Genomic DNA, 8814 nt, shown 5'->3' with positions numbered 1-8814 from the left:
GCAGGTGGGACCGTGTGCTTCATTGGTACCAGTACGCATTGCCATGTGCTTCGGTGGAACCCTTACATGGGACTGAGTGCTTCGGTGGCACTGGGACGTGTTGCCGCGTGCTTCGTTTGCACCGGTACGTGGGACTGTGTGCTTCAGTGGCACCCGTACGCGGAATGTGTGCTTCGGTGGCACCCGGACGTGAGACCATGTGCTCGGTGGCACCCAGGCTTGGGACTGTATGCTTCAGTGGCACCCGGACGTGGGACCGTGCGCTTCGGTGGCATCCGGATGCGGGGCCGTGTGATTCAGTGGCACCGGAGCGCATTGCTGTGTGCTCTAGTGGCACCAGTACATAGGGCTGTGTGCTTTGGTGGCACCAGCATACGTTGCCATGTGCTTCTGTGGCACCAGTATGAGGGGCCGTGTGCTTCGGTGTCACCCGGAGGCGGGACCATGTGCTTTGGTGGCACTGGGACATGTTGCCGTGTGCTTCGGTGGAACCAGTAAGCGGGGCCGCGTGCATCTGTGGCACCAGTAAGCGGGACCGTGTGCTTCGGTGGCACCCGGACGAGGATTGTGTGCTTTGGTGGCACCCAGACATGGATTGTGTGCTTCGGTGACACCAGTACCCAGGGTCGTGTGATTTGGTGGCACCTGGACGTGGGACCATGTGCTTCGGTGGCACCCAGACGCAGGGCAGTGTTCTTCGGAGGCACCCGGATACGGGGCCGTGTGCTTCGGTGGCACCCGTACGTGAGACCATGTGCTCTGTGGCACCCAGGCATGGGACCGTTTGCTTCGGTGGCACCCGGATGCGGGGCCGTGTGCTTCTGTGGCACCGGAGTGCATTGCTGTGTGCTTGAGTGGCACCAGTACGTAGGGCCGTGTGCTTCGGTGGCACCCATATGTGGGACCGTGTGCTTCGGTGGCACCAGGATGCGTTTCCATGTGCTTCCGTGGCACTGGTATGCAGGGCCGTGTGCTTCGGTGTCAACCGGAGGCGGGACCACGTGCTTTGGTGGCACTGGGACGTGTTGCCGTGTGCTTCGGTACCACGGTAAGCGGGACCGTGTGCTTCGGTGGCACCCAGACGCGGATTGTGTGCTTTGGTGGCACCCAGACACGGATTATGTGCTTAGGTGACACCAGTATGCAGGGTCGTGTGATTCGGTGGCACCCAAACGCGGGGCCATATGCTTAAGTGCCACCCGAACGCAGGACTGTGTGCTTCAGTGGCACCCAAACGCGGGACCTTGTGCTTCGGTGGCATCTGAATGCGGAGCCGTGTGCTTCGGTGGCACTGGGACGCATTGCCGTGTGCTTGAGTGGCACCAGTACGCATATGCGGGACCCTGTGCTTCGGTGGCACCGGGATGTGTTGCCGTGTGGCTTTGTGGCACCGGATTCGGGGCCGTGTAATTCAGTGGCATGTTGCCGTGTACTTCGGTGGCACCCGGGTGTGGAACCGTGTGCTTTGGTGGCATCCGGATGTGGGGCCATGTACTTCAGTGGCACCCGGACATGGGACCGTGTGCTTCGGTGGCACCAGAACACATTGCCGTGTGCTTGAGTGGCACCAGTACGCAGGGCCGTGTGCTTTGATGGCACCAGAACGCGGGACCGTGTGCTTTTGTGGCACAGGTATGCAGGATCGTGTGATTCGGTGGCACCCAAACGCGGGGCCATATGCTTAAGTGGCACCCGAATGCAGGACTGTGTGCTTTGATGGCACCCGAACGCGGGACCTTGTGTTTCAGTGGCATCTGAATGCGGGGCCATGTGCTTCAGTGACACCGGGACGCATTGCCGTGTGCTTGAGTGGCACCAGTACGCAGGGCAACGTGCTTCGGTGGCACCCATATGCGGGAGCGTGTGCTTCGGTGGCACCGGGATGCGTTGCCGTGAGCTTTCGTGGCACCGGGATGTGGGGCCGTGTGTTTCAGTGTCAACCGGAGGGCCGTGTGCTTCGGTGGCACCGGGACGCATTGCTGTTTGCTTGAGTGGCACCAGTACGCAGGGCCGTGTGCTTCAGTGGCACCCTTACGCGGGACTGTGTGCTTCGGTGGCACCCGGACATGGACTATATGCATCAGTGGCTCCCTGACGTGGGACCATGCGCTTTGGTGGCATCTGGATGCAAAGCCGTGTGCTTCGGTGGCATAGGGACGCATTGCCGTGTGCTTCCGGGGGTGGGACCATGTGCTTCGGTGGCACTGATACGCATTGCCGTGTGTTTGAGTGGCACCATTTCGCATTGCCGTGTGCTTCGGTGGCACCCTTATGCGGGGATGTGTGCTTCGGTGGCAAACGGACGCGGATTGTGTGCTTTGGTGGCATCCGGATGCGGGGCCGTGTGCTTCGGTTGCACCGGGACGCATTGCCGTATTCTTGAGTGGCACTAGTACGCAGGGCCATGTGCTTCGGTGGCACCCATATGCTGGACCGTGTGCTTCGGTGGCACCGGAATGCGTTGCTGTGTGCTTCCGTGGCACTGGTATGTGGGGCCGTGTGCTTCGGTATCAACCTGAGGCGGGACCATGTGCTTCAGTGGCACTGATACGCATTGCCGTGTGTTTGAATGGCACCATTTTGCATTGCCGTGTGCTTCGGTGGCACCCTTATGCGAGACTGTGTGCTTCGGTCGCAGCGGGACATGTTGCAGTGTGCTTCGGTGGCACCGGTACACGGGACCATGTGCTTCGGTGGAACCGGGACGCATTACCGTGTGTTTGAGTGGCACCAGTACGCAGGGCCGCGAGCCTCGGTGGTACCCATATGCGGGACCATGTGCTTCGGTGGTACTTGGACGTGGATTGTGTGCTTCGGTGGCACCTGGACGCGGGACCGTGTACTTCGGTGGAACAGGGACGCATTACCGTGTGTTTGAGTGGCACCAGTACGCAGGGCCACGAGTCTCGGTGGCACCCATATGCGGGACCATGTGCTTCGGTGGCACCGGGATGTGTTGCCGTGTGCTTCCATGGCACCGATATGCAGAACCGTGTGCTTTGGTGGTACATGGACGCAGATTGTGTGCTTCTGTGGCACCCGGACGTAAGACTGTGTGCTTCAGTGGCATCCGGATGCAAGGCTGTGTGCTTTGGTGGCACCGGGACACATTGCCGTGTGCTTTTGTTACATCGGGACGTGTTGCCGTGTGCTTTGGTGGCACCGGTATGCGGAATCGTGCTTCAGTGGCACACGGACATGGATTGTGTCCTTCGGTGGCACAAGGACGTGGGACCGCGTGCTTTGGTGGCACCCGGATGCAAGTCTGTGTGCTTCGGCGGCACCGGGAAGCATTGCTGTGTGCTTCTGTGGCACACAGATGCGGGACCGTGTGCTTCGGTGGCATCCGCACACGAGACCGTGTGCTCGGTAGCACCCGGACGTGGAACCGTGTGCTTTGGTGGCACCTGGATGCGGGGCCGTATGCTTCGGTGGCACCTGGACGAGGATTGTGTGCTTCGGTGGCACCCGGATGCGGATTGTGTGCTTTGGTGACGCCAGTACGCAGGGCCGTGTGCTTCGATGGCACCAGAAAGTGGGACCCTGTGCTTCCGTGGCAATGGCTTCATTGGCACCCGTACACATTGCTGTGTGCTTCGGTGGAACCCTTACGCGGGACCGTGTGCTTCGATTGCACCGGGACGTGTTGCCGCGTGCTTCATTGGCACCGGTACGCGCGACTGTGTGCTTCGGTGGCACCCGGATGCGGAATGTGTGCTTCGGTGGCACCCGGACGTGGGACCGTGTGCTTCGGTGGCATCCGGATGTGGGGCCGTGTGCTTCGGTGGCACCAGGACGCATTGCTGTGTGCATCCGTGGCACCAGGACACAGGGCGGTGTGCTTAGGTGGCACCTGTAAGCGGGACCGTGTCCTTTAGTGGCACCGGTACGCGGGACTGTGTGTTTTGGTGGCACTCAGATGCGGGACCATACCCTTTGAACGCATCCAGATGCGGGGCCGTGTGCTTCGGTGGCACCGGGAAGTGTTGCCATGTGCTTTTGTTGCACCGATACGTGAGACCGTGTGCTTCGTTGGCACCCGGACGCGGGGCCATGTGCTTCGGTGGCACCAGTACGCATTGCCGTGTGCTTGAGTGGCACCGTTACGCAGGGCCATGTGCGTCGGTGGCACCGGTATGCGGGGCCGTGTGCTTCGGTGGCACCGATACGCGGGGCCATTTTCTTCGGTGTCACCCGGAGGTCGGACCGTGTGCTTCATTGGTACCAGTATGCATTGCCATGTGCTTCGGTGGAACCCTTACGTGGGACTGAGTGCTTCGGTGGCACTGGGACGTGTTGCCATGTGCTTCGTTTGCACCGGTACGTGGGACTGTGTGCTTCGGTGGCACCCGGACGTGAGACCATGTGCTCGGTGGCACCCAGGCTTGGGACTGTATGCTTCGGTGGCACCCGGACACGGGACCGTGTGCTTCGGTGGCATCCGGATGCGGGGCCGTGTGCTTCAGTGGCACCGGAGTGCATTGCTGTGTGCTCTAGTGGCACCAGTACATAGGGCCGTGTGCTTTGGTGGCACCCATATGCGAGACCGTGTGCTTCGGTGGCACCAGGATGCGTTGCCGTGTGCTTCTGTGGCACCGGTATGCGGGGCCGTGTGCTTTAGTGTCACCCGGAGGCGGGATCATGTGCTTTGGTGGCACTGGGACATGTTGCCGTGTGCTTCGGTGGCACCAGTAAGTGGGACCGCGTGCTTCTGTGGCACCAGTAAGCGGGACCGCGTGCTTCGGTGGCACCCGGACGCGGATTGTGTGCTTTGGTGGCACCCAGACATGGATTGTGTGCTTCGGTGACACCAGTACCCAGGGTCGTGTGATTTGGTGGCACCTGGACGTGGGACCGTGTGCTTCGGTGGCACCCAAATGCAGAGCAGTGTTCTTCGGAGGCACCCGGACGCGGGGCCGTGTGCTTCGGTGGCACCCGTACGTGAGACCATGTGCTCTGTGGCACCCAGGCATGGGACCGTTTGCTTCGGTGGCACCCGGATGCGGGACCGTATGCTTCGATGGCATCCGGATGCGGGGCGCATTGCTGTGTGCTTGAGTGGCACCAGTACGTAGGGCCGTGTGCTTCGCTGGCACCCATATGTGGGACCGTGTGCTTCAGTGGCACCAGGATGCGTTTCCGTGTGCTTCTGTGGCACTGGTATGCGGGGCCGTGTGATTCCGTGTCACCCGGAGGCGGGACCACGTGCTTTGGTGGCACTGGGACGTGTTGCCGTGTGCTTCGGTGTCACGGTAAGTGGGACCGTGTGCTTCGGTGGCACCCAGACGCAGATTGTGTGCTTTGGTGGCACCCAGACACGGATTATGTGCTTAGGTGACACCAGTATGCAGGGTCGTGTGATTCGGTGGCACCCGAACGCGGGGCCATATGCTTAAGTGCCACCCGAACGCAGGACTGTGTGCTTCAGTGGCACCCAAACGCGGGACCTTGTGCTTCGGTGGCATCTGAATGCGGAGCCGTGAGCTCGGTGGCACTGGGACGCATTGCCGTGTGCTTGAGTGGCACCAGTAAGCAGAGCTGCGTGCTTCGGTGGCACCCATATGCGGGAACATGTGCTTCGGTGGCACCGGGATGTGTTGCCGTGTGCTTTTGTGGCACCGGATGCGGGGCCGTGTAATTCAGTGGCATGTTGCCGTGTACTTCGGTGGCACCCGGGTGTAGAACCGTGTGCTTTGGTGGCATCCGGATGTGGGGCCATGTACTTCAGTGGCACCCGGACATGGGACCGTGTGCTTCGGTGGCACCGGAACGCATTGCCGTGTGCTTGAGTGGCACCAGTACGCAGAGACGTATGCTTCGGTGGTACCCATATGCGGGACCGTGTGCTTCGATGGCACCAGGATGCATTGCCGTGTGATTCCGTGGCACCGGTATGCGGGGCCGTGTGCTTTGGTGGCACCGATACTCATTGCTGTGTTTGTGTGCTGTGGTGGCATCGGGACATGTTGCCTTGTGCTTCAGTGGCACCAGTACACGGGACCGTGTGCTTCGGTGGCACCTGGACGTGGATAGTGTGCTTTGATGGTACCCGGACACGGAGAGAGTGTTTTGGTGACACCAGTACGGGCCGTGTGCTTTGATGGCACCAGAATGCGGGACCGTGTGCTTCTGTGGCACAGGTACGCAGGATCGTGTGATTCGGTGGCACCCAAATGCGGGGCCATATGCTTAAGTGGCACCCGAACGCAGGACTGTGTGCTTTGATGGCACCCGAACGCGGGACCTTGTGTTTCGGTGGCATCTGAATGCGGGGCCGTGTGCTTCGGTGACACCGGGACGCATTGCCGTGTGCTTGAGTGGCACCAGTACGCATTGCCGTGTACTTGAGTGGCACTAGTATGCTGGGTCATGTGTTTCGGTGGCAACGGTATGCGGGGCCGTGTGCTTCATTGGCACCCGTACACATTGCTGTGTTCTTCGGTGGAACCTTTACGCGGGACCGTGTGCTTCGATTGCACCGGGACGTGTTGCCGCGTGCTTCATTGGCACCGGTACGCGCGACTGTGTGCTTCAGTGGCACCCGGATGCGGAATGTGTGCTTCGGTGGCACCCGGACGTGGGACCGTGTGCTTCGGTGGCATCCGGATGCGGGGCCGTGTGCTTCGGTGGCACCAGGATGCATTGCTGTGTGCATCCGTGGCACCAGGACACAGGGCCGTGTGCTTAGTTGGCACCTGTAAGCGGGACCGTGTCCTTTAGTGGCACCGGTACACGGGACTGTGTGTTTTGGTGGCACTCAGATGCGGGACCATGCCCTTTGAACGCATCCAGATGCGGGGCCGTGTGCTTTGGTGGCACCGGGAAGTGTTGCCGTGTGCTTTTGTTGCACCGATAAGCAAGACCGTGTGCTTCGTTGGCACCCGGATGCGGGGCCATGTGCTTCGGTGGCACCAGTACGCATTGCCGTGTGCTTGAGTGGCACCGTTACGCAGGGCCATGTGCTTCGGTGGCACCGGTATGCGCGGCCGTGTGCTTCGGTGGCACCAATACGCGGGGCCATTTTCTTCGGTGTCACCCGGAGGTCGGACCATGTGCTTCATTGGTACCAGTACGCATTGCCATGTGCTTCGGTGGCACTGGGACGTGTTGCCGCGTGCTTCGTTTGCACCGGTACGTGGGACTGTGTGCTTCAGTGGCACCCGTACGCGGAATGTGTGCTTCGGTGGCACCTGGACGTGAGACCATGTGCTCGGTGGCACCCAGGCTTGGGACTGCATGCTTCGGTGGCACCCGGACGCGGGACCGTGTGCTTCGGTGGCATCCGGATGCGGGGCCGTGTGCTTCAGTGGCACCGGAGCGCATTGCTGTGTGCTCTAGTGGCACCAGTACATAGGGCCGTGTGCTTTGGTGGCACCCATATGCGAGACCGTGTGCTTCGATGGCACCAGGATGCGTTGCCGTGTGCTTCTGTGGCACCGGTATGCGGGGCCGTGTGCTTCGGTGTCACCCGGAGGTGGGACCATGTGCTTTGGTGGCACTGGGACATGTTGCCGTGTGCTTCGGTGGCACCAATAAGCGGGACCGCGTGCTTCTTTGGCACCAGTAAGCGGGACCGCGTGCTTCGGTGGCACCCGAACGCGGATTGTGTGCTTTGGTGGCACCCAGACATGGATTGTGTGCTTCGGTGACACCAGTACCCAGGGTCGTGTGATTTGGTGGCACCTGGACGTGGGCCGTGTGCTTCGGTGGCACCCAGACGCAGGGCAGTGTTCTTCGGAGGCACCCGGACGCGGGGCCGTGTGCTTCGGTGGCACCCGTACGTGAGACCATGTGCTCTGTGGCACCCAGGCATGGGACCGTTTGCTTCGGTGGCACCCGGATGCGGGACCGTATGCTTCGGTGGCATCCGGATGCGGGGCCGTGTGCTTCTGTGGCACCGGAGCGCATTGCTGTGTGCTTGAGTGGCACCAGTACTTAGGGCTGTGTGCTTCGGTGGCACCCATATGTGGGACCGTGTGCTTCGGTGGCACCAGGATGCGTTTCCGTGTGCTTCCGTGGCACTGGTATGCGGGGCCGTGTGCTTCGGTGTCACCCGGAGGCGGGACCACGTGCTTTGGTGGCACTGGGACGTGTTGCCGTGTGCTTCGGTGGCACGGTAAGCGGGACCGTGTGCTTCGGTGGCACCCAGACGCGGATTGTGTGCTTTGGTGGCACCCAGACACGGATTATGTGCTTAGGTGACACCAGTATGCAGGGTCGTGTGATTCGGTGGCACCCAAACGCGGGGCCATATGCTTAAGTGCCACCCGAACGCAGGACTGTGTGCTTCAGTGGCACCCAAACGCGGGGCCTTGTGCTTCGGTGGCATCTGAATGCGGAGCCGTGTGCTTCGGTGGCACTGGGACGCATTGCCGTGAGCTTGAGTGGCACCAGTACGCAGGGCTGCGTGCTTCGGTGGCACCCCTATGCGGGACCATGTGCTTCGGTGGCACCGGGATGTGTTGCCGTGTGCTTTTGTGGCACCGGATGTGGGGCCATGTACTTCAGTGGCACCCGGACATGGGACCGTGTGCTTCGGTGGCACCGGGATGCATTGCCGTGTGATTCCGTGGCACCGGTATGCGGGGCCGTGTGCTTCGGTGTCACCCGGAGGCGGGGACCGTGTGCTTTGGTGGCACCGATACTCATTGCTGTGTTTGAGTGGCACCAGTACGCATTGCGTGTGCTTCGGTGGCACCCTTACACAGGACCGTGTGCTTCAGTGGCACCAGGACGCATTGCCGTGTGCTTCCGTGGCACAGGTATGCGGGGCCGTGTGCTTCGGTGTCACCCGGAGGATGGACCGTGTGCTGT

The sequence above is a fragment of the Phyllobates terribilis genome, unplaced genomic scaffold, assembly GCF_046119375.1.
Source record: "Phyllobates terribilis strain yellow unplaced genomic scaffold, ASM4611937v1 Scaffold_1__5_contigs__length_1240528914, whole genome shotgun sequence".
In the NCBI taxonomy this organism is placed as follows: Eukaryota; Metazoa; Chordata; class Amphibia; order Anura; family Dendrobatidae; genus Phyllobates; species Phyllobates terribilis.
This window is presented reverse-complemented; position numbering follows the sequence as displayed.